Here is a 27,543-nt window from a genome sequence, read left to right as displayed (position 1 = left end):
CTACTGACCCCTATCACGGGAGAGAAACGAAGGCGAAATCCCACTGAAGGACCAGTGCCCACGTACCCCAGACACAGCCAGGCCCGGTGGGTCAAAAGGTGCGGTAGTCGACCACATCGCCTTCTTGCCCGGTAAGATCGAGGCAACACCAGCGAAGCGCCCGATCCGCCTATGATCAAAATGCATCTACGCGGAGCATATCTGTGATGGCAACAAGGGCGGTCTCCGTCCCATGCCCACCGCACGGAAGCTGGACTGGAAGGGATCGAGCTCGATGTGTCCTCCAGAAAGGCCTGAAGCTGCTCCAACACCACTCTCTCAATTACGCCTTACCGCAGAAACGAAAAGATTCGAGACTGGAAGCGGTAATGGTGGCCAGATCACTAGGATCTAAGGATGGTGCTTTTCAGGAGTGCAGGCAGACCACCGCCTCCCTTCAACGCCCACCCGGAAAAACTCCTTGCTCAAAGGCGGAGTTGTTAATAATACTCAACAGGTGGGGAGTCGTAGCTCCCCACGGCAGGCCTTTGACTAGCCAGGAGGGGCACGGATCCAGAAGAGACAGGTTGTAGAGTCTAACAGCAGCCAGGACTCAATGTCGACATCCAAACTCTGAAGGAGCAGGGGAAAACTGATCCAAACAAGGATCAGAAGGCGGCCATCGGAGGCCTCCAGAAGCTTCATTAATCTGTCATCTAAATGTGGATGGAAGGTCCTGGCGGAGGCGACGCTAACCTTTTATCCGGCAAAAGCTCATAAATGCCTCTACAGCCGATATCCAATTGGGAATTTGCAGCCCCCTCCGACAACGGAAGTGAGGGAACGAACAATCCGAAACAATTTTGCTGGGCGAGAGCTAGCAGACGCTGAGAGAGGGCGAAAAAATAGCTCAAGCTCGTATCGCCCCCTTGGTGATAGCCATCTCCATAGGCCTTCATAAGCGTCCTAAAAAGATGATCAGCGCCCGCCCTCGTCACCGAAGACTTCCTCCACACTTTCGCTCTAGACGTCCTGAGCTCCCGTTTCATCGAGCGCGAGCTCCTCGGTATACCAGGAGCCAGCCGAGAATGGGGAAGCGCCAGAAGACGCCGTACTGGAGGAGCAAGCACCTTTCCGATGGCATCGGGAGAGCCTGGGAATTCCAGTCTTCCATCTTGCTCATCAAAGGGTGCCAGTGGAGTTCCAGGATCCCGCAGAGCATTCAGGAAACCAGCGGGATCCATGAGGAAGAATGCTCAGCTGAGCGCGAGGGCATATAATCAGCCCGTCGCCTAACGACGGGGTTGGAGCAGAGAGTCCATCCGGACCTTCGGTAAAGGGCAAAATGGTCCGGACCATGGCACTCTAGCAACAGAGAGGATGCGCACTCATATTTACTCCTGACCCGGAAGACCAAATCCAGAGTGTGGGCCAGCCTCATGGGTGGGGCCAGAGTTGATCAAGAGAAGAGGCCCAAGCATCGCCATGGAGCGATGACACCAGAGTCCGCAGCCACTGGAACATGAGGCGGTGTCAACATGGGACGTTGAAATCACTGCCCAGGACAACCTAATAGCCTGGGGAACCCAACGCCCAGTCAGCCACGGGCCTCCAGCAGCTCGCGACAGGCGCTATCTCCAGGAGTGCACTATAGAAGCGACCCGCAAGTACACCAGGAAGACAGCCAACACTCTCCGAGGGACATCCACTCCAGGCCAGCACACACCTCCAATACCAGGTGATCCTGCCGGGACAGGGACAGCCCTGAAAGGGGATCCCGAAATCCCGGACAAATGTGGGCTCAACACCACTCCACCCCCCCCCCCCCGCCCTGGGTTCGTGACTCGGTGAATGCCAGAAGTGGAAACCTGGGGAGAGACTTCGCCAAAGGCGCACCGTCTCACCCCATCCAGCCCACTCCAGGTTTCAATAATGCAAAAACCAGGTCCACCTGCTTGGGGAGCCCTGAGAAAATCCTGGAGCGTCAGCGTGATCTTATTATTGATGGACCTGGCATTTATTAACACCAAGGACGAAGCAGGGTATGCCTGAACTCCACAGCCTGCATATCGCGGGATAGGACGGAGGAGAGTCAGAAGGGGAACGAGCAAAGCAGCTGCTCCTTCGCCTTCTTTCATATGGCCCCCGCCTACCGTCATATCTACCCCGTCCCCACACAGCTGGAATCCCCCGCCCCAAAGTCACTGCCCCCCCCCCCCCACCTTCCCCTCCCATATCAAAAAACCCAGCAATACAGCAATCTATTGAAAATCAGTTAGTATAAAAATCCAAGCCTAGCTCCTAGCCACTAACAGCAATCTCTAACTCTAAAGCTAAACCTAATACTAATCCTCTAACTTCTAACTGACTACAAACTAATTAACTAACTGCAACTACAACTCACTGATTTACAATAATACTTGTTAGCCCTACAGGCAACCTCAGCTAACTAACTAATCCAGGCTACTGCACATAGACAAGAGCGGGGGCTTCCAGATGGACAATTTCACACACATACCCCCGGGCCAAAAGATCTTCCAGTTCAGCCTGGCCTCAGTCCTGGGAGGAAGTAGAAGAAAAGCAGTGGATAATACTACTAAGTGTCTAGGAGGAGTTGCAATTTAGGCACAAAACTGAGAGGCTCTGCCACTGACTCCCACAGTCCCCGGCAATCAGAACCCACAAGCAGTAAGCTCTCAGAACCAGAAGCAGTAGTCTTGCGCTCCAAAGTGCCAAGATGTTAACACGGCCGACTGGAAAAATGCTACCACCAAATGCCAGTCAGGCAAAGAATAGAAACAGCTCTACAGACAGCTGGGAGTCCGAGGCTCCTGCCACCAGTCTCAGGCGCTCCCAGATGGTCTTTTCCTCACTTCCAATCAGGCAAAGGATAGAGACAGCTCTCCGGACAGCTGGGAGTCTGAGGCCCCTGCCACCAGTCTCAGACACTCCCAGTTGGTCTCTTCCTCACAGCTAGGCACACCCAGATTCCAATCAGGCAAGGAATAGAAACAGCTCTCCGGGCAGCTCCCGGTCTCAACTCCAAACTGCTCAGCAAACACACAGCCAGGCAGTAAAAGAACGGAGCCGGCATCAAACGCGGGGGAAAGGCTTCTGCCACCAGACTCTCCCACCCCGTCTACTTGTTCACAACAAAGTTGCTTCTCTAACTTCTCTGGCTCCGGCTCCGCTTCCGCCGCCGGCGCCTCTGCTTGAGCCGCCGAGGAGACACTGCCAAACAGCATAACTGCATGTAGGGGCCAGAGGGGGGGTAGATAAAAACCCCACGTACCCATAAACAACTCTCCAGTCCAAATTGAAGACAAAAAGCAGGTAAAAACACATCCTATAGGTAAAAAGCCTAAAATCCCGCAAAAACAGCGGAGCTTCGCTGCTAAGCTCCCGCTGCAAGCGCCATCTTAGTTCCTCATCCTTGTGATAAGATCAGATGATATTGTGGTGCTTTGAAAGTTTTGTATAGTAACCTAACACTAACAATGCAATCATGGGGAATGAGAAACCCTCAGCACCAACATAAATGCCACTTATGCCCATGCAAGGGCCATTTATACCAGCAAAGGGATATTTGTGGTAGGGAGTCATACAGCAGCACAACACCTGGATGCCAAACTGCTCCAGTGCAGGAGTCTGTGCCAGCATTGAAGGGGGCTTTCCCAGGAGCAGAACCAGGTTAGTTGGCTTCTTGAGCCTTTTTGGGCTGAGAATGCCCCCTTTTACTGGCATCAGTTTACACCAGCAAAATCAATGGCACAGCTCATTGAGCTGCATATGCCACTTGCACAGGGAAAGGGCAGCAGCACTTTTTGCTTGCTGGCTGTAGCACAGCAAGCTTCTTAGAAGACAGTGTGACTGTACTGTCCTTAGCCACACCACAACTACCTTAGGATTGCACTGCTAGTGCAATGTTAGTGCAATCTTTCATCATAGGCTAGTCAAACCAGGTATTCATCAGCCATGCAAATAATGCTTAGATGGCACGATCTCCAAAAACAGAGTATATCAGATACCTAATGGCCTGTAATGAATGGCTGCTTTGCATGTAGTTCAGGATCACTAGGTTTGATTGGTATTATTGGTATGATCTTTATTTAAAAAGGCTTGGTGCAGAGCTGAGATCCCATGAAATCTTAGGTATAGGCCATTCATCTTCCAGGCGTTGAGTTTATTTTTTACTTGTCATAACATAACATTAGACTTCCCATAGAGCGTTCCTTGGGGAAATATATGGCCATTAAAGAAATTCCCTAAATTCAAAGGATTTCCAAAAATAATGAAGAAAAAAAACATGATCAATCACACACTAATATGAAGTATGTGGAATAATTAGAGGATAAACATGGAAAACACTCAAGAGCTTAGATATGAATTATAAATAACCTTGGATAACAAGACCATTAACTTATTAAGGATTATAAATTGTAATGATGATATTGTATTAGTCATTTGAAGGTCAGAAAACAATCTGTTTTGGGAACCATACTGGGATTTTATGCTCAGTGCTGAAATAACTTTTGTCTCAAAATTAACATCAAGATCAATTCAGTTTTAATGTACAATGAGGAACATTTCATGCATCTTTTCATATATAGGGTCAGTTTAATTTTTCATGTATAATTGTTAGGACTTGGCAAAAGTAAGGTTTGATACTGGAAGTGTTGTGTAGGTATGTCATACATGATAATGGAAAATATGGGCCCCATTTATCAGGGGTGCCTGTCAGGGGCTCAGTTTTAAAGCTAGTGGCACCACAGTTTCAGGGTCTCATCCAGAGACTGTTCTGATGATACCACCCAAGTTTGGTGAAGTTTGGTTCAGGAGAGACAAAGTTATGGACCCTCAAAGGGGTAGCCCCATATCCTGTTAGCTCCCACTGGAAACAATGAGGGATGGGGCACCCCTTTTGGGGGTCCATAACTTTGTACCCTCTGAAACAAACTTCACCAAACTTGGGTATTATCATCTAGAGAGTCTCTGGATGATATCCTGAAATTCTGGTGCTGCATAAAATTATCTGTATGTCCGAATAAGAAAAATAACATATTCAGTTACCTGAAAAATTCAGGTCTGTTTTTTTTTTTTTTGTATTTTTTGCGTTTTGGCCTGCACCCCTGCAGGTAACTGCAAAATATGTTAATTTTTTCAGGTCGCGTTTAGCCTGCACCTGCGAATCAAAATGCAAAAAACAAAATCAGACAAATATTCGCCCTGTAGACAGTTATAACAGATAATGACTTATGAATCAGGCCTATCTGTGAATAATTGCGAATCTAAACTTTACCGAATTTCTAGGGTATTGACCAAGCCTAGATGGTATATGACAGCTGAAATGTATGCTGGAGATGTAATGAAGGGATTGGAACTTTTTTTCATATGTGGTAGACTTGTAAAAAAAACCAAGTTCTGAATAAAAATACATAAGAAAATACAGAGATAATCAAATTTAAATTACCTCTTACTGCAAAACAATGCTGTTGGGTATACTCTAGTTCCTCTCTTCAGGATATATAACTATTATGCAACTTCCTGTCCCATACTTGCAGTTCAGTGGGTCCCATGCTTAATGGGTTCTAGGTCTTGAAATATTTAAGACCATTGATCTAGATGCTGGCAATAGTTTAGAGGCAATTGGGAAAATAATTCTAAGCTGTGTAGTGTCCGTCCAAATGAAGCAAATGATTAGTAAGAACTGGAGGTTACTTCACTGTGCATCATAGAGAGCATCTGGATCAATGTAGTCTCTGTATCTACAGTTCTTTACATATTGAGACTTTCAACTAGAAGTAAAATGATTAGATGCAAATTTTCATCATTCATGCTGAATATCTGCTCAGGAAAGGTGAATATCTGATCATATCTGCTCAGGAAAGGATTGCTCATGGATAAATCTACTGTTAAGAGCAATTCAAAGCACCTTTTACATGGCAGCCATTGCATGTGTGACAGTATGTCAGAAACAGTGCCAACTGTACGGAGTACTGCAACCAACATTAGGTACTGTCAGTCTTTGTTCTTTTATTTTCAGTGCAAGCATTTCCACATATTTCTACCTCTTTTCCAGCGTTTGCATTCAATTAGTGTATTTCTTTAAAAAAAATAATATTCTCACCTGACCCATTAGTTAAAGCAGAATGATAAAAACTGACGTAAACTCCAACTTGCTTAATTCTCTGGGAACAATTTCATTACATTTTTAACACAGTAAGAAGGAAGATGTGAACCATGAAGAACACTGTCTTGTGTATCAACATGGGACATATCTTTTGTTTGAAACTTCAAAAATATATAAACCATGAATAAAATACAAACATCAGTTATTTTTATGCAGCACTGTCCATTTAGATGACATATTTCATTATAACCAAAAAAGATAGGTTTCTGCTCCCAAGGTACTTGTAATCTAAAGGTCTGATAATGGGAAGTCATGAGCAGGAAAGAAAGAAAAAAGTAATTGCCAGCTTGAGAGCAGAGGAAAGTGAGAGGCAAGTGTGAATGTGAGGAAGTACAAGTCTCTCAGGAAACAGTCAGGTGTTTTTCAGCTGTGAAGCCAATTCTGCTTCCCCTGGTTTTGCTCTGATGACCCATGTTCATGCTGTGGTATAATGAATTGTAACTACCTTTTCCTGTTCGTTTTTATCCCATGTTTTCAGACAGGGTGTTTTCAGGCACTTTCTGTGTTTATCTAATCAAATGTTTGTTTGGCATTTTTAAAATATTAAAGAGTTTTATTTTAAAATACTTTTTTTCTTTTTCATTTATTGAAAACTAGTGTGATGGGGGTGGGACCAGCCAATCAAGGACATTGTACACCACTCTAGTGCCATAAAGACTGTGGCTTTGTGATTAGAAAAAGAAGTAGCCAATCATCACTGTGCCAAACCAACATCTGCTGAAAACTGGAGTTGTGTTTGGTCATTATGATTTTGATGTTCCAACATTGCAAAATGGGAAAGCTTACTAATTACTTTTCTGCATCTCTAGTATCCTGTAGTAATACCAAATTTCATTGAAGCACTGAAAGAGACTAGGCATTGTTGTTATGCCTGTTCCTTTCTGTGAACCCCCCAGGGTAAAATTAAGTGTTCTTTCCTGCTGATGTTTTGTTCTTACACAAAAATATTGTTACAAAGGAACTGTTAGAGATGTATTTTTACTTATAGATCTCTTTTTGTTTACAAAACTTAAGAACATAAGAACATAAGAGCAAGCCAGCTGGATCAGACCAGAGTCCATCTAGTCCAGCTCTCTGCTACTCACAGTGGCCCACCAGGTGCCTTTGGGAGCTCACATGCAGGATGTGAAAGCAATGGCCTTCTGCGACTGTTGCTCCCGAGCACCTGGACTGTTAAGGCATTGCAAATCTCAAAATCAAAGAGGATCAAGATTGGTAGCCATAAATCGAAGCTTCTCCTCCATAAAATCTGTCCAAGTTTTCCCTTTTAAAAGCTATCAGCAGGTTAGTGGCCATCCACCACTTCCTGTGGCAGCATATTCCAGAAAGAACACCAATCACACGTTCGCGTGAAGAAGTGTTTCCTTTTTTATTAGTCCTAATTTCTTCCCCCCAGCATTTTCAATGGAGAATGCCTCCCTGGTTCTAGTATTGTGAGAAAGAGAGAAAAATTTCTCTCTGTCAACATTTTCTACCCCATGCATAATTTTATAGACTTCCAATCATTATCCCCCCTCAGCCGTCTCCTCTCCAAACTAAAGAGTCCCAAACGCTGCAGCCTCCTCCCTCATAGGGCAGGTGCTCCGAATCCCTCAATCATCCCTTGTTGCTCCTTTTTTTTCTCTGCACTTTTTTCTATCTCCTCAATATCGCTTTTTTTTTTGAAGGATGCTGTGACCAGAACTGAACACAATTACTCCAAAGTCGCTTGCGTGCACCACTTTTCCTGCTGCTTTATATAAGGGGCATGACAATCTTTGCAGTTTTATTCTCAATTCCTTTCCCTAATGATTCCCAGCATAGAGTTTGCCATGTTCTTTTTCACAGCTGCCATGCATTGAGTTGACACTTCCCATGGAACTATCATCAACTAAGAGGCAGGCTCAAAATCCCTTCTCTCCTGGTCTGTGACTGATAGCACTGACCCTTGTAGCTTGTAGCTAATGTGAAGTTTGGATTTTTTGCCCCTATGTGCACCATCACTTTACATTTTGCTACATTGAACTGCATTTGCCATTTCTTAGCCCACTCACTCCTAATTTATCCAAGGTCCGGCCTTGCGGAGCTCTTCGCAATCCTTGCAGTTCTCACCACACTACATAATTTGGTATCTTCTGCAAACTTGGCCACCACGCTACCCACCCCTACTTCCAGGTCATTTATGAATAGGTTAAAGAGCACTGGTCCCAAAACGGATCCCTGGGGGACACCACTCCTTACATCTCTCCAATGTGAGAACTTCCCATTTACACCCACTCTTTGCTTCCTGTTTCTTAACCAGTTTTTAATCCATAGGAGGACTTCCCCTCTTATTCCTTGATTGCTGAGTTTTCTCAATAGTCTCTGGTGAGGAACTTTGTCAAACGCCTTTTGGAAATCCAAGTAGACAATGTCCACTGGTCCACTTACCTACAGTAATGTTGAGGGAATAGATAATGATGGGTTATGTAAAAGAGGCTTTGTTGGCCAAGTGTGATGTGTGGTAAGGAGAAGCTCTTGGCCATTGGTGATGAGAGCACTAGGCAAACTTTTGAACTTGGTGGGTACATCTGGATCTGGTAACCCTACCCCTCCACCCATCCTCCACTGGTGTTCAGGAGAGACCTACTGGAAGTTTCCCTGCTGAACCTCAGGTCCAGGGAGCTGGTAGTAAGATCCATAAGCTTTGCAACATTCATAACACAACATTAATAAACGACTAGATTATGGGAACCACTGTGATATGATCCCCATAATATTTCAAGGCATTAAATCCCCGGGGTAAGTCTGCCAATATGGTTACTTACCAGCCCAAGCTGCTGTGCCCTAGATGAGGTATATGACCACAAATGTGTAAAAGATCTATTTTTCATAGCTAGCCATTTCTGCTGTATTAAGCAATTTTCTTCCTGCTTAAAAATACAGAATATTGATCCCATTCTAAAATAGTGTTATTGCTGCCAAGAATGTGCAAGGATTGGTTCCAGTATAAAACAGACTGACAGACCTAGACTTGATTAAGACAATACTTTGTATTGGCCTGAAATCAGTGATTCACAATTGGCAGCCTGTCAAATTGTATCAAGTTATCTCTAGCAAAGATAAAAAGAGCTAAAGTGAAATAAAATTGTGTAAGATTTTCCTCTCTTAATAACACTCAGGGTTATCAAAACTTTTCCGCATATCAAAAGTATTCAAATGTACAACTCATGAAGTAAAGAGATCCCTTAAGTATAAGGTTTTTTAGTGATGGTAGTTGACATTTCCATCAGTTTGCAACCTTGTAGGGTTTTCCAATCACACTTTATGTGTTGAGAAAGGTACTTTTTAATTTTATCCAATGTATACTTCCCTCTCCCCTGAGACAAGTATTTCAGGGGAGCTTCCAAGAAACAGGAAGTGACTTGAGGGCACTTCACACAGACAGACTGATCATTCTGGGGAACTTCAACATTCATGCCAAGAATACATCACCAGTACCAACCAGTAATTTATAGCTTCCTTGAATGCCTTGGGCCCCTATTAAGGAGACTGAGAGGACCCAAGCCACGCGGAGCTGCAGTACAAGGATGAAAGAGCCGCATGCGGCTCCGAGACATAAGTTGCAGACCCCTGGTCTAGACTGTCTAGAGAGAGATTATTTGAGTCCCAGGGGATCTAACTCACAAGATTTTTAGTGAAATCTTCTTTGGAATTCAACTGTACATTAACTAGGTATTGGTTTAGGCCTTTAGTCCAACACAAGCACTGCTCAGGCAACAAAAATGACTTCCATTTTATGAACATGAAGGGCATCAAATTGTGCTCACTGGCTCCATACCCACATACAGCAGATTACCTACATTTTAGTGATTTAAAATGTGTCATTATGTTCTTTGGAAAAGGCTAATGCCTAGGGTATTGCTTGTCATACAGCTGAGACAGCATAACGTCTGTCCTTTGCCTAAAGAACTAATCATAGTAATCAAACAGTACAATCAGCCTCCTTGAGTAGCAGCCCCATTACTGGGTGTCTGTGAGCACAGGATGATCTGAATGATTTTTGCACTACTTCACAGTAGAACCAAATAGATCTGTTTACTTCAACAGGACATTCTCTTTTCAAATTCTGATATGTAGTAGCCATACCTAAGCATTAACTTCCTCTTTGCAAAGTCTAATTGAGTACATATTATTGTGATGAGAAATAATTCAGTAGTATGGCTATGTAAACAGGATTGGAAGTAAGTGCTGAAGGCTCTCCACTCTCAGTAGTTTCCGAATAAACCCTGGGGGATTGAGACAACAGGTAGTTTAATAAGGATTGTAAAACAAAGGAAACTTACGTTCACCAAGGAAATAGCACATTCAAGATGTTGTAGTCCAAGTATGTAACCAGGTTCTTGGATTGCCAGTATAGCACCTGAATTGCTTAGGAGGACTAGAGCATCACACCCTTCCCTTCTGTATCTTCACAGCACAATTCCTTTCCATAACAATCCCAGAGCTACTGATAATAGTGTTTTGCCATCCCAGTACTCAGAGTCACCTCACTTATGCCTCACCAGCCTGCACAGCCCGATTCCCAGGCTGATATTCTCTCTTAGTCCTCCCTTCTTCCTCCAGAAAAAGGATAACTTTGCCACATGTAGGGCTCCTGTCAAAAGGTTCGTGCTCCTGCCATCACTCTTTGGAACACTGGAAGCAAAATGGAGGGGAAAAAACAGAGTTGATGAAAGCACAATATCACCTCCAGACAGCAGAAATGATGTCAATGCATTTTATAATACTGTAGGAAAATTACAACATTGTCACACAACATTGTGATATCACTTCTGGTTCTGAAACAGATAGCACAATCCAGAGGCAGGGAGCCAGGGCATGCCAGCACCAGGATGGGTGTCTACCCTGCTGGCACAAGGGGCAAATGCGCTGGCAGAGGGGCAACTACCCAGGCTGCTGGACACTGTGCAGCTCTGTAGTGCCTGACCCAGAAATCACCATTCGTCCTGAGGCCTGCTGGCACAAAAAGCCATGCCAGCATGGCTGGGGTCAATCTAGGGGCAGGTCAGTGATAAAGCCAACCTTAGTCAGCCAACCTTAGTCAGCTTCCTTTGATCACCAGGATGCTTCGGGTTCATACCAATTTTTTGGGTGGCATAAGCCCCTAGAGCCCAATAGAAGGCTTTGCAGCAGCGGGGAGCCTTTTTTGCTTTCTGCCTCCCTGTGCTGCTGAGAAGCCCTCCTGGAGGTGGTGGGACAGTGCCAAAGTGGTGCTCTGGATGGGGCTGAAGGAGTAATAACATGGCATCACTGATGCCAATTTTGAAAGCTCTGCCCCCATTTTTCTCTCCATATCATACTTTTAAAATTTTAATTAAAATGTATTTGATTTAATATGCCACCCCTCAACTCTTGAGCCCCTTCCACACAGCAAATGTATAATGGGTTGCAGTAAGGATAAAGTAACCCATCTTCCTGTTTTTGCGTTCACATGCGTCCGTGCAGGCAGTGATTGGACCTCATGGAAACAATCCAGGTTGTGGTCGCGCCTTTACATGGAGATGCATCTTTTTAAAATTTACTTCCCACTGATGCATAGCTATGCAGGCATGCACAAATAAACCCCCATAGCCACGCTGATGTCTCACGTTATGACATCTTCACCTGAGAAGATACGCAGATGTAAGCCGCAAAAAAATGTTAAAAGGGAAATGGAGGTGAATAAAGTGCCTCCTGCCCGACGGTTCACTTGCGAGCAGCTGCAACCCAGGATTTTAAAAAAAGACTCACTAACAGCACAATTCTCAAAAACCCGGTTTGGGGAAAATAACATGGGGCAGATTCATTTTAGGGGTGGGGTCCCACCCTCATGGTTTTTTACCATCCTCCCCCCACCCAGTGTTTATTGGCCCTTGCGGAACAGGCCTGTGTCTCTGTTTCAAAGTGAGGAAATTGCAAAAGATTATTGATTTTTAAAATTAAAATAATTGAAGCTGTCTTGGCTGCATCTTCACTTTTTGGGAGGGTGCTACCTATTCTCATATTGTATCTTTGTAGCTTCAAAAACACTTCATTGAAAAAAATTGGAAAAAAAACTACTGTGCAACATCAGGAGAGAAAATTAAATTTATTTGTGTACTTTACTAGCTGAAATAGGTCAATTCCCCACTGAAAAACGGAATCTAGATACATCCAGGTTTGGAAAGATTCGGCACCTTTTGATCATGGTTTGATGGTCCCCACCGCAGCTTGTAGCCCCCGAACGATCCTTGTTCCCAGCAACACAGCAGCAACGCAGGACTCCCCACTGTTGTTGGATTGAACACGTGATCTGCACAGGGGCTTTCCTGATTGGCTGTTGCATTGTGTTGGGGTGGGAATTGTTTTTTTTTATTTTAACCTTGCAGGTCCACATTTGCGTGAGCAGGCACAGAATGACTCTACGCAGAGACGAAGAAACGGGCGATTAAAGCAAAGCCCTGTTTCCGCGCATCTCCATGTAGTCGGATCTATGTGGAAACGATGGGTAGCATTTCTTTGTATTGCCTTCTACTCAGTCAATCAGTCTGCGAAATTTTAAAAAAGGCTGCACACAGATTGCGCACAGCCCACTGAGTTCTCATTGGATGGGAGGCTCCACGTCACTACCAGCGGCGGGAAAAACAAATCCGGATTCACCCCCAGCCCAACTTCCCCACCGCTCCAGATTGCCCATGCATTTTAAAAAAAGGTCTACTTCCATGCAAGTTCTAAAATAACACGTTCCTACTTGGAATATGGAGATTTTACTGGAGGTCAAGTGAAGGATTTGCAAAAGTGGATTTAGAACATTAGAAATTCAAGATGCAGTTATTCTAGATATTAGTAGCAGAGTGTTTCAGTGTAATCCTATGCAGAGTTCCTCCAATCTAAATCCAGGGAAATCAATGGAATAAGACTGGGTTGAATTTGCATGATTGTTGCCAACTGCTCATTGTGAAATTCATGGGTTTAGGGAGGAGTGGACCTGCACAGGGTAAGATGCCACAGAGTCCACCTTCCAAAGTAGCCATTTTCTCTAACAAAACTGATCTGAGTAGTATGAAGATCAGCTGTAATACATGCAACTGAGTTCTGAAGCTGTTTCACAAATAAAAGCGTACTATTGAGAACAGATTTTAGATAATGATGAAAGGGTGAACATGCACATGAACACCTTAAGCTGCCTTCTACTGAATCAGACTGTCTTCCATCAAGGTCAGTATTACCTACTACAATTGGCAGTGGCTGTCTTTCACATCACCTACCATCTGATCCTTTTAGCTGGAGATGCTGGGGATTTAATCTGCGACCTTCTGCAAGCCGAGCAGATGCTTTACCACTGAGCCACAGCCCTTCCCTTAAACCTTCCTAGCCTTCTATTTCCTCTTTCATGTTCAGCTAAACCTGAGCCTGGCTCCAGCCTGGAAGTGCAGAATATTAAATCTAATAAAGTAAAATAAACACACACTGAGTGCCAAACAGATGATTTCCCTGTTAAACTATTAGATCAGTTGACTGGGAGTGGCTAAATTATGGGCAGGAAATGAATCTCTAAAAACTTGGATCCTAATTTACCCCAGAGAGCAAATACTGACCAATAAGTTATACAGAATTATTTGCTGAAATAATTATAAACAGTTTATGACAAAGAAAAATCAAAGTTGAATGAAATGATTAAACAAAAGGAACCTTTAAACAGAATATAATATGTGAATAAAGACAAATATGGTATAGGGGCAGTGAAGAGAAACCTTATATACAAATAACAAATGGTTACATAGCGATATGACGTCCTGTATTCTGCATTCAGGCAGCCCATCGATAGGGAAGGTGGCAGACAGAAGCACTGCTCTGCTGCTCCCAAATATGTTTTCCAGTGACAAGGAGAGGTTCACAAAGTGCAACAGCTCACCACCGCTGAGAAGCCTCGATGGGTTGCAATGGATTTATGCCAGCCAAAAGGCTAGCTTAAATCCAGATTGCAGCCCACCAGGGCAATGCCACCAAAAGCTGGGAGCAAGCCAACTAATATGGGCTCCTCCCCAGCCCTGCCCCCACTATGTCAGTGGCGGCAGCAGCAGAGGGGCGGGGGGTCATATTGCAGTAGTTTCACCCTTCCACTGGGGTAAGTGCCCCAGAGAGGGCGAATCTGCTGGTGCTACCACCCCGCTGCTGTCATGGGCAAATCCCCCCCCCCCACAGTGGATCAGGCTCTTGGTCCTTCAGCCTATCTAGCCAAAACCTAAGCTTACCAAAAGCAATCTTAAGTAGGTCTACTTGGAAGCAAGTCACATCTTAACAAACTGAGTTTATTCCCAGGAAAGTGTTCTTAGGATTTCAGCTTCAGTTACTCTATGTCCCAAGCTATTCAAAGTTACCTTTCAGAAGAACAATGGTTTTAAATTAGACCAGAGGGAGAGAAAGCAAGAAAAAAGGCAAAATAATAGTTAAAGAGGAACCAGAGCAAATAAGAAAAAATAGAGACACCGTAAGAACAGAATATCACAAAAACATCAGAAGTTCTAATAATAAAGAAACCCTCTAACACATCCCCACCCTGCACTTTTTATATAATTGTTATTGATGAGAGACGACCCCTCTCAGTCTTTGGAGAAGAAATTGTTCTGGTTATCCAATTATCCAGATTTTTGATCCAGTTGTTTTCTTTTGGGGAGTCAACATAACCAATCTCTTTCCAGAAGGTTTCTTCCCTTGTCAGCTACATTCTCATCAAAAGAACCCTATTTATTGTCCTTCCAGTTCTTATCACTACAGTCAGGGGCACAAGAGGCCATTTGGTTAATTGTAAAATCAGCTCTGCACTTTCAGCTGTTCTTCAATGTTATTATACTTGTGCTGTTAATTATACCGCCACCTTCATCTTCCCATCAACCAAACATGGTCTGCACTGCATTTCTGAATGACGACAATCACATGGTTGGACTGCTTCCACTTAAAGACTTTCCTTATCCTTCAGGCCAGCCTCAAGAATTTTCAGGATAGTCCGGATGTGGACCAGTTCGGAGGGCTCAATTTACAGCTGCTGTAAATTCTGTTCTTACGAAAGTACTTTTCTTTCTTGACATGGTGTTGGGGCTCTGTTACATACATTTGCACAAGTAGACTGAAGCGTTCTTAAGATCTGCAAAATAGCTCAGCTTGTATTAGCTAAAAGCAGGCAGCTATGTAGTTTTTTGAGGCCAATAATTGTCATTCAGCTTCTCCAGTCACACATTAAACATATACGCAAAGGGCTGAATAGAAGGGCTACAGGGAGCTGACTTCTTTTATGCCTTATACATTCTCATGAGCAGTCAACCTACACATGATAATAATATTGATTTAATATGAACGATTTAAAAAATCCAGACATGCTTGTTTCCAGGCAAATAACATGTTTGAAATCATATTGTACAACTTCATGGCACCATCAGCTTATTAGGTAAGAGATTTAAGTAGGGCATGACTTTGAATTGTATATTTTGGCAAATCTCAAAAGACATCATCATCTGAGGAAAATAAATACAGGTAAATATAGACTGTCAAGTTCTTGGAAAAAATGAAATTCCATTGGGACATAACAAATAAGCATTCACAAAAAATTACCTCAGTAACTCCTTTGGGATTCTGTGTTTGCTGAATGTCCTTATCAAAATTGGGACAGTGCAAATAAGGAGATATTATTATTTCTTCTGTCAAGAGACCAGAAACATAATATCAAAATCAAGGACATATATATCATTGGCAACATGAAAACAATAGGAGTGGCTAGAACTGCAAAGAGAGGAATTGCTTTTATATCACTCACTCAAGGTAGTATATAAAACAACAAAAGGATTACCAGGAGAACCTGAGAACCTGTAAATTTGCCCTTTTGGACATGTTATTTCTTTATAATGTACCGACTACCAAAGAAATGTTTTAAGTATGCTTTGTATTTTTCTTGTAACAAAGTGCAGCAATTTGAGTACAAGATAACTGTGATATTCTCAAGACAGAAAGACCACTGAGGGAAAACCACTTAATTCCCTGTAAAAAGTTCCAACCTTGTGTTTGTTGCATGGCCATCTGAGTTACTCCCAAAAGAATTATGAAAGGGAAATGCCGTAGAGGAGAAGACCTAAGAAGGAGTGGAAAACAGGAAAAGAACATAAGACATGGAATGGGAAAACTACTGACTATAACTCTTCTTTCTGTTCAGAGAACTGGCAACATGCCCACAGAATTCGTGCACATGTGTGGCTTTCTTTAAGTTCAATCTCATGTTTACTTTCATGGGCAATATCCTATTGCCCCTCATGGAAGGGCAATATCCTATTGCCCCTCATGGAAGAGAATGGAGAAATCCACTTATGTACCTGATACAGAAATGTGTAAGGATGGCCTAACCATAGCCAAAGGTGCCTCTGCATGGGTCACTGCTGTCCTTTCAGTTAGAATGCATAAGCAGCTCAGTGATTCATGCAGAAATACAAGGGAAGGAAGGAAGTTTACCTTTTGATATTTGGATTGCAATTATGATTAGAGCACCTGCTTATATCCTTGCCAACTGTGGATTCAAGTCCAATTTGGGATATGTTCATACCTGTGTTTATTAATGCTGGTTGTATCCCAATTACACTCACTGTAACTTTAAAGTGTCATCTACTTCATTTGCATACACCTTTCCACTGAGGTTCAAGTTATCTGCATTCCTTTGGTTTGTTCCCATGTGCAAGTCAGGCTGAGAAAATACTGTGACTGTGTTAAAGGAGCATACTTTTAAAAATATTTCAGAGCAAATAAGGAAAAATTATGCATGCCATATTTTTGAACACTACTTTGTGAGTCTGCATTGCCACACAGGCATTGCCCTAATCCTTCCAGTCTATCACAACAGTCTTAGGAGAGAGTCAGATTGGGGAAAAATGCAAGGTTTGGAGGAGGAGGGAGAGTTTAATAGGTTAGCAGCTGATTGAAATGTTGGCTATCAGTGTGAGTAAAATTACTGAAAATATTTAGTGGTGTACTCACATATAGGACGTGCAATTTCCACTGCAGCATTAATATGAAGAACAGCTTTGAATATAATTACTATGCGGATGAATGCTTCATAGAGGACAGGACAGAGTCTGAATGGATCATCTGTTCAGCAATTAGGTAAAATTTCCAAGCTTCCAGGAATGAGCAGAAGACAGTGGGCAGAGACATACCAGTGATTCTAGAGATCAAATCCCAACCTGCATTTCCCCTTGTTATGAACCACATTCTGTAGGTTGTATTAAGCAAATCTGGAATCCTCTTTTGGACATGATTCATAAGCAGGTTACAGGGGATTGCAAGAGAGTTGTTTTCCTGCCATTCAGGCTTTCTATGTGACATCTGAAGCGTCATGTATCTAAGGTTGGATGTAGGATTCTCTGTTCCAGATATTAAACAGGATGCACAAGCAAGAAAGAGGAAGCACATTTATCCATGCTTTCTCCTGCTATCCCTTCATAGAGTTTACCAATCTGTCCTCATTTTTTAAAATCAGATTTATAAAGTGGGGGTTTGGTATGAATACACACAAGCTCTTAAATCAAAATCTGAAGTTTCATTAAGTAGAAATTAATTTTGGCATCCAGCATGGCAAGCAAGATCATTTTCATCCTTAATCATTTTCATCCCTGTACAGATCACTGCAATCTGGCAGTGATCAGATGAAATCCAGTCCTCAAGGAGACTTAGACCATTTTATACCTATAAGACAATACAATAAGCTGCAAAACCAGAGTAAATGTAATGATGGCATATTTGTAACATTCAACTAAGTCTTAATCTTGTACAACAGCCCACAAGCTCTAAAGGCACACGATAGAAGAAGCTGCTGGACCTTCAAAGGGAGCATGTGCCATCCTTAGCCTTGAGAAACCACCCTGACCTTGGGGGCTCTGTGACAACTGTGTAATATCTTTGTTAGTCCTAGGTGCAACCACCCCCCCCCCCAAAAAACACCCTGTCTAAGGCATGGCAGAGCATAAGGCAGAAAGTGGATTATAAAGGTAGAAGACACTGGTTAAAGGTCAATTCCCCACAGTCAATTTATCATGTGATATGCGAAAAAACACGGTTTAAGCAAGAACTCCCCACTGCTTAAGTGCCAAACATGGATTCATCCTGGTTCTGGCATGCACTCCCCCCATCCCGCATTTTTTCAGAACCTGCATTGAAGTGCACCTTTTTTCCCAATCACGCTCTGAAGCCGGATCGGAAGGGAGAAACGAGGGATAGACGCGGCTTATTCTTCCCACCCTCCTAACCTTCCAGCCAATCAGAGCACAGTGGGCTATGCTCAGAGCGCGCACAGCCTTTTTTGTGCTGCGCTGGGCGTGGCTATGAAGGAACATAAATAGGAAGATGTGGTACAATGATTTTGATAAATTATTTATGCATGGCTACGTTCAAACATGAAAATGAGAAGAAGAATCATATGAATTTTCAATCGGGGCAGAGTAGTGTTCCCGGTCCAGCACAATAGCCAATCAGAAGGCAGGGAAATTCTGCCTACGTATCTACATAGCAACATAATTGCGCGGAAAAAAAAGTTTTTAAAAAAGTTCCCGCCCCAACACAACACAACAGCCGATCAGGACGGAGAAGAACAGACCCACTGAGCAGATCGTGTGTTCATGGGGAGTGTTACATTGCTTGAATCTTCAATAGACATTGAGGTCTTCACTAGACACACGCTGCAGTGGGGAGGGAGAAACAGCAATGAAAAGGTGCTGTTTCTTTTGAAACCCGGTTGTATCCAGCTTTAATTTCTCAGTGGGGAAATGGCCAAAATAAAGATGATATATGCAATAAACATTTCAATAGATTACAAACTTGTTCCCTCACTCCTAGCCCATTCATATCCTAAAAACTGTTTCCCAACCACTCGTGTCCATATGTGTGAAACCACATAGCACATAGATCATCTGACTGAGAACATTCACTTCTACTGAGCAGTCATGTAACTCCTCTGATCTTTTTTCATAATGTACTATGGAAATAAATATTGTTCCTGCAGTTTTGCTTTGAAGTATTTTGTAAAAAGTGTTCCCATGATATAAGATTTTTAACTTTGGAGTCAAAGTTTTAATGTGATTAAAGGGGATAGGACTAAAAAGGGGAGAAATGAAATCTCAGGTAACTTAACTCTGGTGTCACTCAAATTTAAGTTGAGTAGGGAATTTAACAGTGGGTGAACTGTACTTTACAGTATTTCCTATGCACACCTTATAATTTTTATGCTATCTAATAGGTTGGGGGCAGTGTTCTTTCACCTTTATTATGTTCTAAATACATTTTTAAAATCCCTTTTGCTGAACCCTTACTGTAATGATTGTAATAAGACATTCTCTTATAAGGCAATAAACATGAATTCTGGGCTAATGTCCTGTATTGCAGTAAAAATAGAATGGCTTTCACCTGAATGCCTAACATCTGCCAAAGCAGAAGGCGGGAATGATCAAAAAGAAAAATCACCAACTAAACCATTTGAAATAATACATGCTGCAAGTGCTTTTGTCACCTTCAGAGGTAACAGTCTGCTGAATGATGATAATTGTTTCATTCATTGTTTTATAGAAAGAGAAACGCCACATTATGATGCCATTCTATATTTTAGTTTCTGTGTGTCATTTAATATAAATTCTGGTTGTGATAGTTAAAGATATCTACACATGCAGCAAATGTCACAATAAATGCTATCATATACATTTTTCAATGTGGCCAGTGGTTTACCAACTACTCAGTTCTGCAATGATCAAGTACAATAAGTCTTTCCAGTGATTATCAACAGGAGAGCTGCTTGATGTTTATTGTTACATTCTTGTATAAAACCCCACTCTCTTCACCACTGCTTCCCATTGTTGTTGTTTTCCTGCTATTGGTTCAAATTAGCACAGATAAAATCAAGTCGAAACTTTTAAAATTGTTCAGGTTTTAACAATAGAGATTAGTTCTAAAGTTATACCCTTCTAAATCCATATGACCTCAGAGTAGTGTAACTCTGTTTAGGGCTGCATTATTAAGCACTCTTTCATCAAACTCCACCAAACAGATTTTAACAGGGTTTAACTGGGCTGTGCCAAAACCATTGGCCCATTATAATAGAATGCTTACATTGGGGCTTTTCACTGCACAGTGGGTTTGCAGTGGGGTTTCCTGGTGTTTCTCTGTCTATATGCAAAGAGGCATTCAATCCTGCCACGCAGTTTTTCTGCAGAGAACTGACCTGGGCCTGCTGAGTACTCTCCTGGTCTGCTTTTCCTGGTTCTCTACACTCTGTCAATCAAGTCATTCTAAAAGGCAAAGGTCTCATCACACCCAGTAGTCTCAAGATCACTGGCTTTGTAAAAGCCTTTTAATTATTGTTATATCCACATATTGATATTGTAGCCCTTTCCAAAAATAATCCCCCCCTCCCAATGAAGGAAGGAAAGCAATTCCCTGGACCACTCACTGCTGCAGGAGGAGACCATGTATAAAGTCGATATTCTCTCCCCTCCACAAACACATGCATGCATACACACACACACACACACCCCACTGCCATGGCTATTGCCACAGGAGAAGAGACAGGCTTCTTTTAAAATAAAGGTGTGTTTGAAATACAGTTTTTAAAAGCCCTGGTTGCACTGTTCCTTGGAATAGTTGCCTCTGTTATTATTATATCGAGATATCAATATCTTTTTTCTTTTTTAAAAAAATTCAATAAATTTTATTTTCATATAATACAAGAGTAACATGGAAAGTAATACACATGACCGGTTTTAGTCTTCCATAATAAACAAGGAAAGAAAAAGAAAAAAGAGGGGGAAAAAGATTACAATATTGTCCACCTTATTACTATCTTTCGTAACTTAGTCACATAATTTTCAAAAAAAGTTCTGCTAACTGTCAGAATCTAATTAGGTTTCTTCAAAGGAGGAAATTTCATTATTATTATTATTATTATTATTATTATTATTATTATTATTATTATTACTACTACTACTACTACTACTACTACTACTACTACTACTACTACTACTACTACTACAACAACAATAATAATAATAATAATAATAATAATAATAATAATAATAATATTTTGATATGAGCATTTGGAGAAGCAGGAAGGAGCTGGCAACATGGAAGAATGGGCCAAAGGGAAAGGTTTGAATTACAATTCAAGGGCGGAGGGGAAGAGTGGATCAGGGTAGACTGATCATGGGCAGAGGGAACATGTCTGGGTCAAAGCTGAGCTCACTGGCAAATCTGTGCACTCTGGCAGCTCAGAATTAAGTCACACTAGAAGTAGTCTTGCTTGCCATGAACAGATAGTGAAAGTGGCAATACATCCATACAAGAAATTTTGCTGTGACACACCTTCACCCCCTTCTTGGGCATAATCACCTTCTTGGGCATAATCAGCCATTGTTAACTAGAGTGGATGTGCTACAGATAATCTTCTGCATCCTTGATAGGATAGATCAATTTTTGCCATTCTGAATGAGCTTACCAAGGCTCATTAATTCCCTTCTGAGATTCCAGGACTGGAGAAAGACCAAAGTCTAGATAATGGGGCACTTGGGTGTGCCCCTCTGTTTATGGGACTGCAGTGGGCAGGGGGCTTCCCTAGTTTGGCCCAATGACAACTAAGGGCTTGCTCTTCAGTTCCTACCATGAACCTATTCACTAATAATATTTCCAGTTATGGATCAGAGATTTGCTGGCTAAAGGCTCCAACATGATAGGACATGTTCGCCCTCTAAAGCCTTAAAGGTGCTTTTCTATCAGAGGAAAAGTGACAGTTCAGTAGATCTTCTCTGCATACTTTGGGCTTTTTCAAGATACCTCTCAGACTAAAAGTGGTGTTTGATCCCCTATAGTGCAGTTGGGGATTCTCTTACCCTTTCCAGCAAACACAAATGGGCATTATAGAAACTCCAATTCATAACATCACAGACCCATTCCAGGTAATAATCAATAGAATGTGAAACTCATAACTCTAGCCAAGGACTAGAGGAGAAGGAAGTGGGATGCTTAAAAGATTCCATTGAATCCTATCAATAGACTCTCCCTAGTGTTCAGCTTAGTACATAGGAAGAAAGAGATCATGTTCTGTACTTAAATTCTAGAGAATATACAAAGATAATTGTTTAAATATCAGGTATGTTTTATTTTATTTTGCAAAATCCATCACTTTTCCAGTTCAACAGCAAAGGAAACTCACTTTGTCCTTGGAAAAAACAGAGTGGAGAGGCTGCAAGTGTATTAATATGACTTTCAAGGCACATTAAGTCTGCTCATGTGTACCTCTTGGGACAGTTTAAAAAAAAACAAGACAGAAAGAAAGAAAGAAAACCAGCATGAGTTTTGAAATTATATCAATCTTCCCAATGACACAAAGATATCTAGAGAGAGAGCCAGCGTGCTGTAGTGGTTAAGAGCAGGTACACTCCAATCTGGAGAACTGGGTTTGATTCCCCGCTCTGCCACTTGAGCTGTGGAGGCTTATCAGGTGAACTAGATTAGCTTGTGCACTCCAACACATGCCAGCTAGGTGACCTTGGGCTAATCACAGTTCTTTGGAGATTTCTCAGTCCCACCTACTTCACAGGGTGTTTGTTGTGAGGGGGGGAGGGAAAGGAATTTGTAAGCCCCTTTTAGTCTCCTTATAAATCCAACTCTTCTTCTTCATCTACAGATAGCAATGAATGACATGCGGATGGACTGAAGGACAATATAGAAGTTCTCTCTGAATGGTAAAGAATGTGGATACCCAAACAGGCTGAGTTCTGAACATAAATGACGCTTGTTTTGATCAGACTTTGGTTCCACCTATCTCAGTAATGAATGATTAGCAGCTACTTTACAGGATCTCCTATAGAGAATGGCCTTTTCCAGCATCTGCTACCTGAGATCCGGTACCTAAAGATGCCAGGGATTGAACCTTCTGAATGAAAAACATATGTTCCAATATAGAGCCAGCCCCTACCCTTCTATGTGTACATTGAAACAGCCACGGTGACACAGAAATCACTACCACCAAGAATCTGTATGTTTGCTATTATTTACATTTTTTAAGGGAAATCATATTAGCCTGCTAAAATAATGAAGAAAATTCTAGAACTTTAAAGAGGAACAGATTTATTGGGGCACAAGGTTTCATGGAACATTTTTAATGTATGTGATAAGGGGGCTGTAGTCTTGAAAATATGTGTCTCAATAAATGTGTTAGTCTTTAAGATATCATAAGACTAATAATGCTGTATTCTACCTCTGTAAACATAATCATAACATCCACATTAAAAATGGAATTTTGTGAATACTTAGTGTTACAGAACACAATAGCTGAATCTGTGTTTTCCCATACTTGGTCTGGTTGCTTCTTCAACTGTCACACTACAACTACAGCTGAGCTATAGTAGGACACATTTTTGCTAATACTGCTTGTAATTCAAAACCAAATCTGGGCCCAACCTTCTTGATAACTTTTTGATGTTGCTTTCCAGCAAAAATAAAGATTTCTTGCCATCTTTTCCTTCAAACATAGCAGTTGTCAACTCATTCCTACCCTTAGTGAATTATGTATTAAGATATTTATGCCATACAATACACATATATTAGACATGCAATCAACTTTGTGCCCAATGGCCACCCACAAAAATGTTTAATTATTTTGATTCCTAATCGCCGTGTACAGATGTTAAGGGCCTGTAAGAAAAATCTATGATGGGGGGTTGTATTCTCAGTTCTAGATGACTAGCATAAAAATTCCCCTTTGCTTGTTGTCAGAAGCCATTACAAGTGGAAAGAAGGGGGTGCCTAAAATCCTATAAATCTCGCATTTGTCCTCAAAAGATTTCAAGATGGCCCCCATTAAGAACCGTTTCCTTAGTTGCCTTTTGAACTGAAGAAAGTAATAATTAAAACCAGTAATATGATTATTTATATTAACCGCAATCTTAGCTCAGCAACAGCCTCCCAGAACAACATGAAGAGGGAGTCTTTCTGCCTGGTTTATGGGCCTACTTTACAAATGTGGTTGTAAATATTATGATAATAACATGTCTTACAGGACTTTGAGCACCTAGTAAAAATGTTATATACTAAATAAAGGCTGCCAATCACCTGGATTTTGTTCATGTTATCGTCATGTTATCAGTAAAGAACCACTTTCAGCAGAGGTAATTTCCCTAGATTTATAAAATAAGAACATAAGAACATAAGAACAAGCCAGCTGGATCAGACCAGAGTCCATCTAGTCCAGCTCTCTGCTACTCGCAGTGGCCCACCAGGTGCCTTTGGGAGCTCACATGCAGGATGTGAAAGCAATGGCCTTCTGCAGCTGTGGCTCCCGATCACCTGGTCTGTTAAGGCATTTGCAATCTCAGATCAAAGAGGATCAAGATTGGTAGCCATAAATCGACTTCTCCTCCATAAATCTGTCCAAGCCCCTTTTAAAGCTATCCAGGTTAGTGGCCATCACCACCTCCTGTGGCAGCATATTCCAAACACCAATCACACGTTGTATGAAGAAGTGTTTCCTTTTATTAGTCCTAATTCTTCCCCCCAGCATTTTCAATTAATGAATACAGTGCCTGACTTTTTTAATATATTTATGAAGATTGCAGTCTGCCTCCTTATGAACTGGGGTCTCTTGATGGGGTCACATCTGTGAGCCACACATAATGCAGTATAAATAGTTACCACTGCCTGTAGTCGACCCACGCGGTCAGCGTAAGAACGAGACGAGACGCGGAGATAACATCTGGTGGAGATCGCCAGCAGCGGGAGACCGGAGGTCCGTGTTCCTAGCGAGTCTCTCGTCTGCCGGTTCCTGGCACCTTTTATTGTTACTCTATATCACGTAGGAGGGAGGACTGGGGGGAGTTCCGGGAGAGCGGGAGGTCGGGAGATCATCATGTGATGCGTGATCACATCTGGCTACGCGGCGGAGAGGAGCGTACGCGTCTGAGCCTAATCCTCACCTGGGGGCAAGACCATTGTCCCTGCGCCCGGTGATTGAGCCAGACAGTTCACGACCCGTGACTCATGGGGGGATGAGGAGTGGGGGTGCGATGCGACCGGCAAGGCCGCAGGTCCGTTGGCGTCCCAACGTTCTACTACGGCACTGCTGGGTCGGCAGTGCACTACTACAACTGCCTACCCCAGAGAAGCTACTCTTTAACCATTTTCTGTAAGGAGAAGGTGGTCAGGACCACACTCCACTTCCAGTCTGAAAGCTGCTAGAAATCATGGGGTACTTCTCTCCATGGACAGTACTTCTTCATGATGCAGACAAATTTTCAAAAACTGTATATGCAAATTCCATGTTTAGAAAATTATAAGGAATAAAGAACATGCCCAGTCCACCCAAAAACGTTGGCATACAAGTATCCCTGTTAGTTGTGGAAGAGTGCTTCTTGCTAATATTCACGTGCTGTTCTAAAAGATATCTTGAATGTTCTTTCCCAAAACATTTGATTTGCACTATAATTAACCACTGGAGATTGTGACAATGAAATTAACACAATGTCCCTCCTATCTGGAGAGAGGATAATTCTTATAAGTGCCAAAACAATTGAAGAGTTTCTCAAAAATGCTGTTCTCAGAAATGCTGATCTCAGCATTATTGGGCCTACTTAATATGAATGTGGCAGGAAATTGGTCAAGAATGTTAAGATGTGACAAGAACATAAAATTTTTGAATTATTTGAAGGAATGAACATCACAGCTCTTGGCAATCACAGATGGTTTTCAGAGCTAAGGCTGGTTTTAAGGTCCTCAGAGGTATACTAACAGGGTAAGAAGAGGAAAGTGGTTTTTAAAAAAAATAAGTTCACAACAGAAAAATCCACAAGCTAGCATTAACCAGTCATTGGTAAATAGAAGATAAAATAATACAGAAATATGACTAACTTCTCTCATAAGGCTCTGACAATCAAAATTAGGCTATGAACTATCACATTTATTATTATTTCACCACAAAAGTTATCATTCCTTTTTGCATTCCATTCTGCAAAGTGGTGTATATGTCCATGACTGTTCCTTTGTACATGTTCCTATTATATCTAATGCTGTACATGACCCAAAAAATGTGGACCAAAAATCAACAGAACAGGACTATGTACAGAGAAGGAGTATTTTTTTTCTGCAAGACTTCTCCAGGTCTGCAGGAAAATCTGAAAATGAAAAAAATGTACAGGGGCTAACATGAACTTATGAGGAAAATAAGTATTGGCATCCATTTTGAACATTGAATTGCAATTAAATAAACAGCAGTAACAAAAGGAACCAAGAACCTATTGCCATAACTAAGTAGGCAGTGAACAGGTAAATTGGTGGCATTGGCAGGCAACCAACCAAACCATGAGGCAAAGAAGGGAAGAGGAGGGCTAGCTGAGCCAGGAAGGCACAAGCAGCTATAGAGGCAACATTAAGGGAAGGAAGAACTGGTGATGGCATGGACTGTTGGTCAGAAAGTGAAATAATGACAAAGAGATGAGGAGACTGGGAGAGCAATAAACACCACAGGTAAAAGGGGAAGGGAGAACCCAACAGTGCTACAGGTGGGTGGGCAAAAACGCAAGAAAGAACAGGAGACAGAGCAACAGGGAGAAAGGATGTGGAGGCAGAAAGAAGAAGCAAGAAGGAATAGTAGGCAAGCAGCAGGTATTTCCTCACCTGTATTTTAATGAGAGGGCAGTCACAATATCCAGTGTGGATTTATGGGCAAGAAAACTATCACCACTAGGTTTCTTTTTACTATATTCTGAAGTGTCAGAGAGGGAACCTGTTTAGATCCATTTCCTAACATGGCCTTTGCTTTCAGAGTTGACAAGGCTTGTGGAATAAGCAAAAAGAAAAGACATAACTAATCCTATTGAAGATTATACAGACAGTCCCAACAGTATTCATACCACTCACTAGCATTAGACTTTTTCATGCATAGGATGCCTTACACATATAGTCAGTGCAGAGTCTGGTACTTCAGAAGCCTAAAACAGGATTTCTTTTGAAGCAGAAGGGAGAATGGAAGCAAACAGATCAAAGAGGCAGGAATTGTTGTGTGAGGGATGGCCTCTGCCAGCCCCCCATGAGCCCAGCTGGCCCTTTGGGGTGGTGTGTGGGGAGGAAAAGCCTCTGCTGGGCCCTGATGGCCTTTTGGGGTGGCATGGGGAAGGAATGGGTTCTTCTGGGCCCCTGCTGGCCCAGCTGGCCTTTTGGGATGAAGTGGGGGAAGGTGTGGCCTCTTCCAGGCTCCCGCGGGTCTGGGCTGCACCCCTAGCCCCTACACCCCACTTACCTTAGGCAGCTTGGTGGCACTCTCAGGCAGCCTAGCAGAGTTAGGGTTAGCATTACCAGGATGCTCCTTCAAGGGCAGTGTGGTGGGG

General features: G+C 42.4%; 1 long non-coding RNA gene across 1 annotated transcript in view; it reads left to right on the top strand.

Annotated features, from left to right (window-relative positions):
* Positions 1-24,282, top strand: part of LOC125436196 — a 63,192-nt gene extending 38,910 nt beyond the window's left edge. The window contains exon 3 of the long non-coding RNA XR_007245016.1: positions 22,851-24,282. This is a non-coding gene — a long non-coding RNA (uncharacterized LOC125436196). The remainder of the gene's footprint in view (positions 1-22,850) is intronic.
* The last annotated feature ends 3,261 nt before the right edge of the window (positions 24,283-27,543 follow it).

This window comes from Sphaerodactylus townsendi, linkage group LG07 (assembly GCF_021028975.2).
Source record: "Sphaerodactylus townsendi isolate TG3544 linkage group LG07, MPM_Stown_v2.3, whole genome shotgun sequence".
Classification (NCBI taxonomy): Eukaryota; Metazoa; Chordata; class Lepidosauria; order Squamata; family Sphaerodactylidae; genus Sphaerodactylus; species Sphaerodactylus townsendi.
Note: the sequence above shows the minus strand (reverse complement) of the source record. Positions and strands in the feature narration are given on the sequence as shown.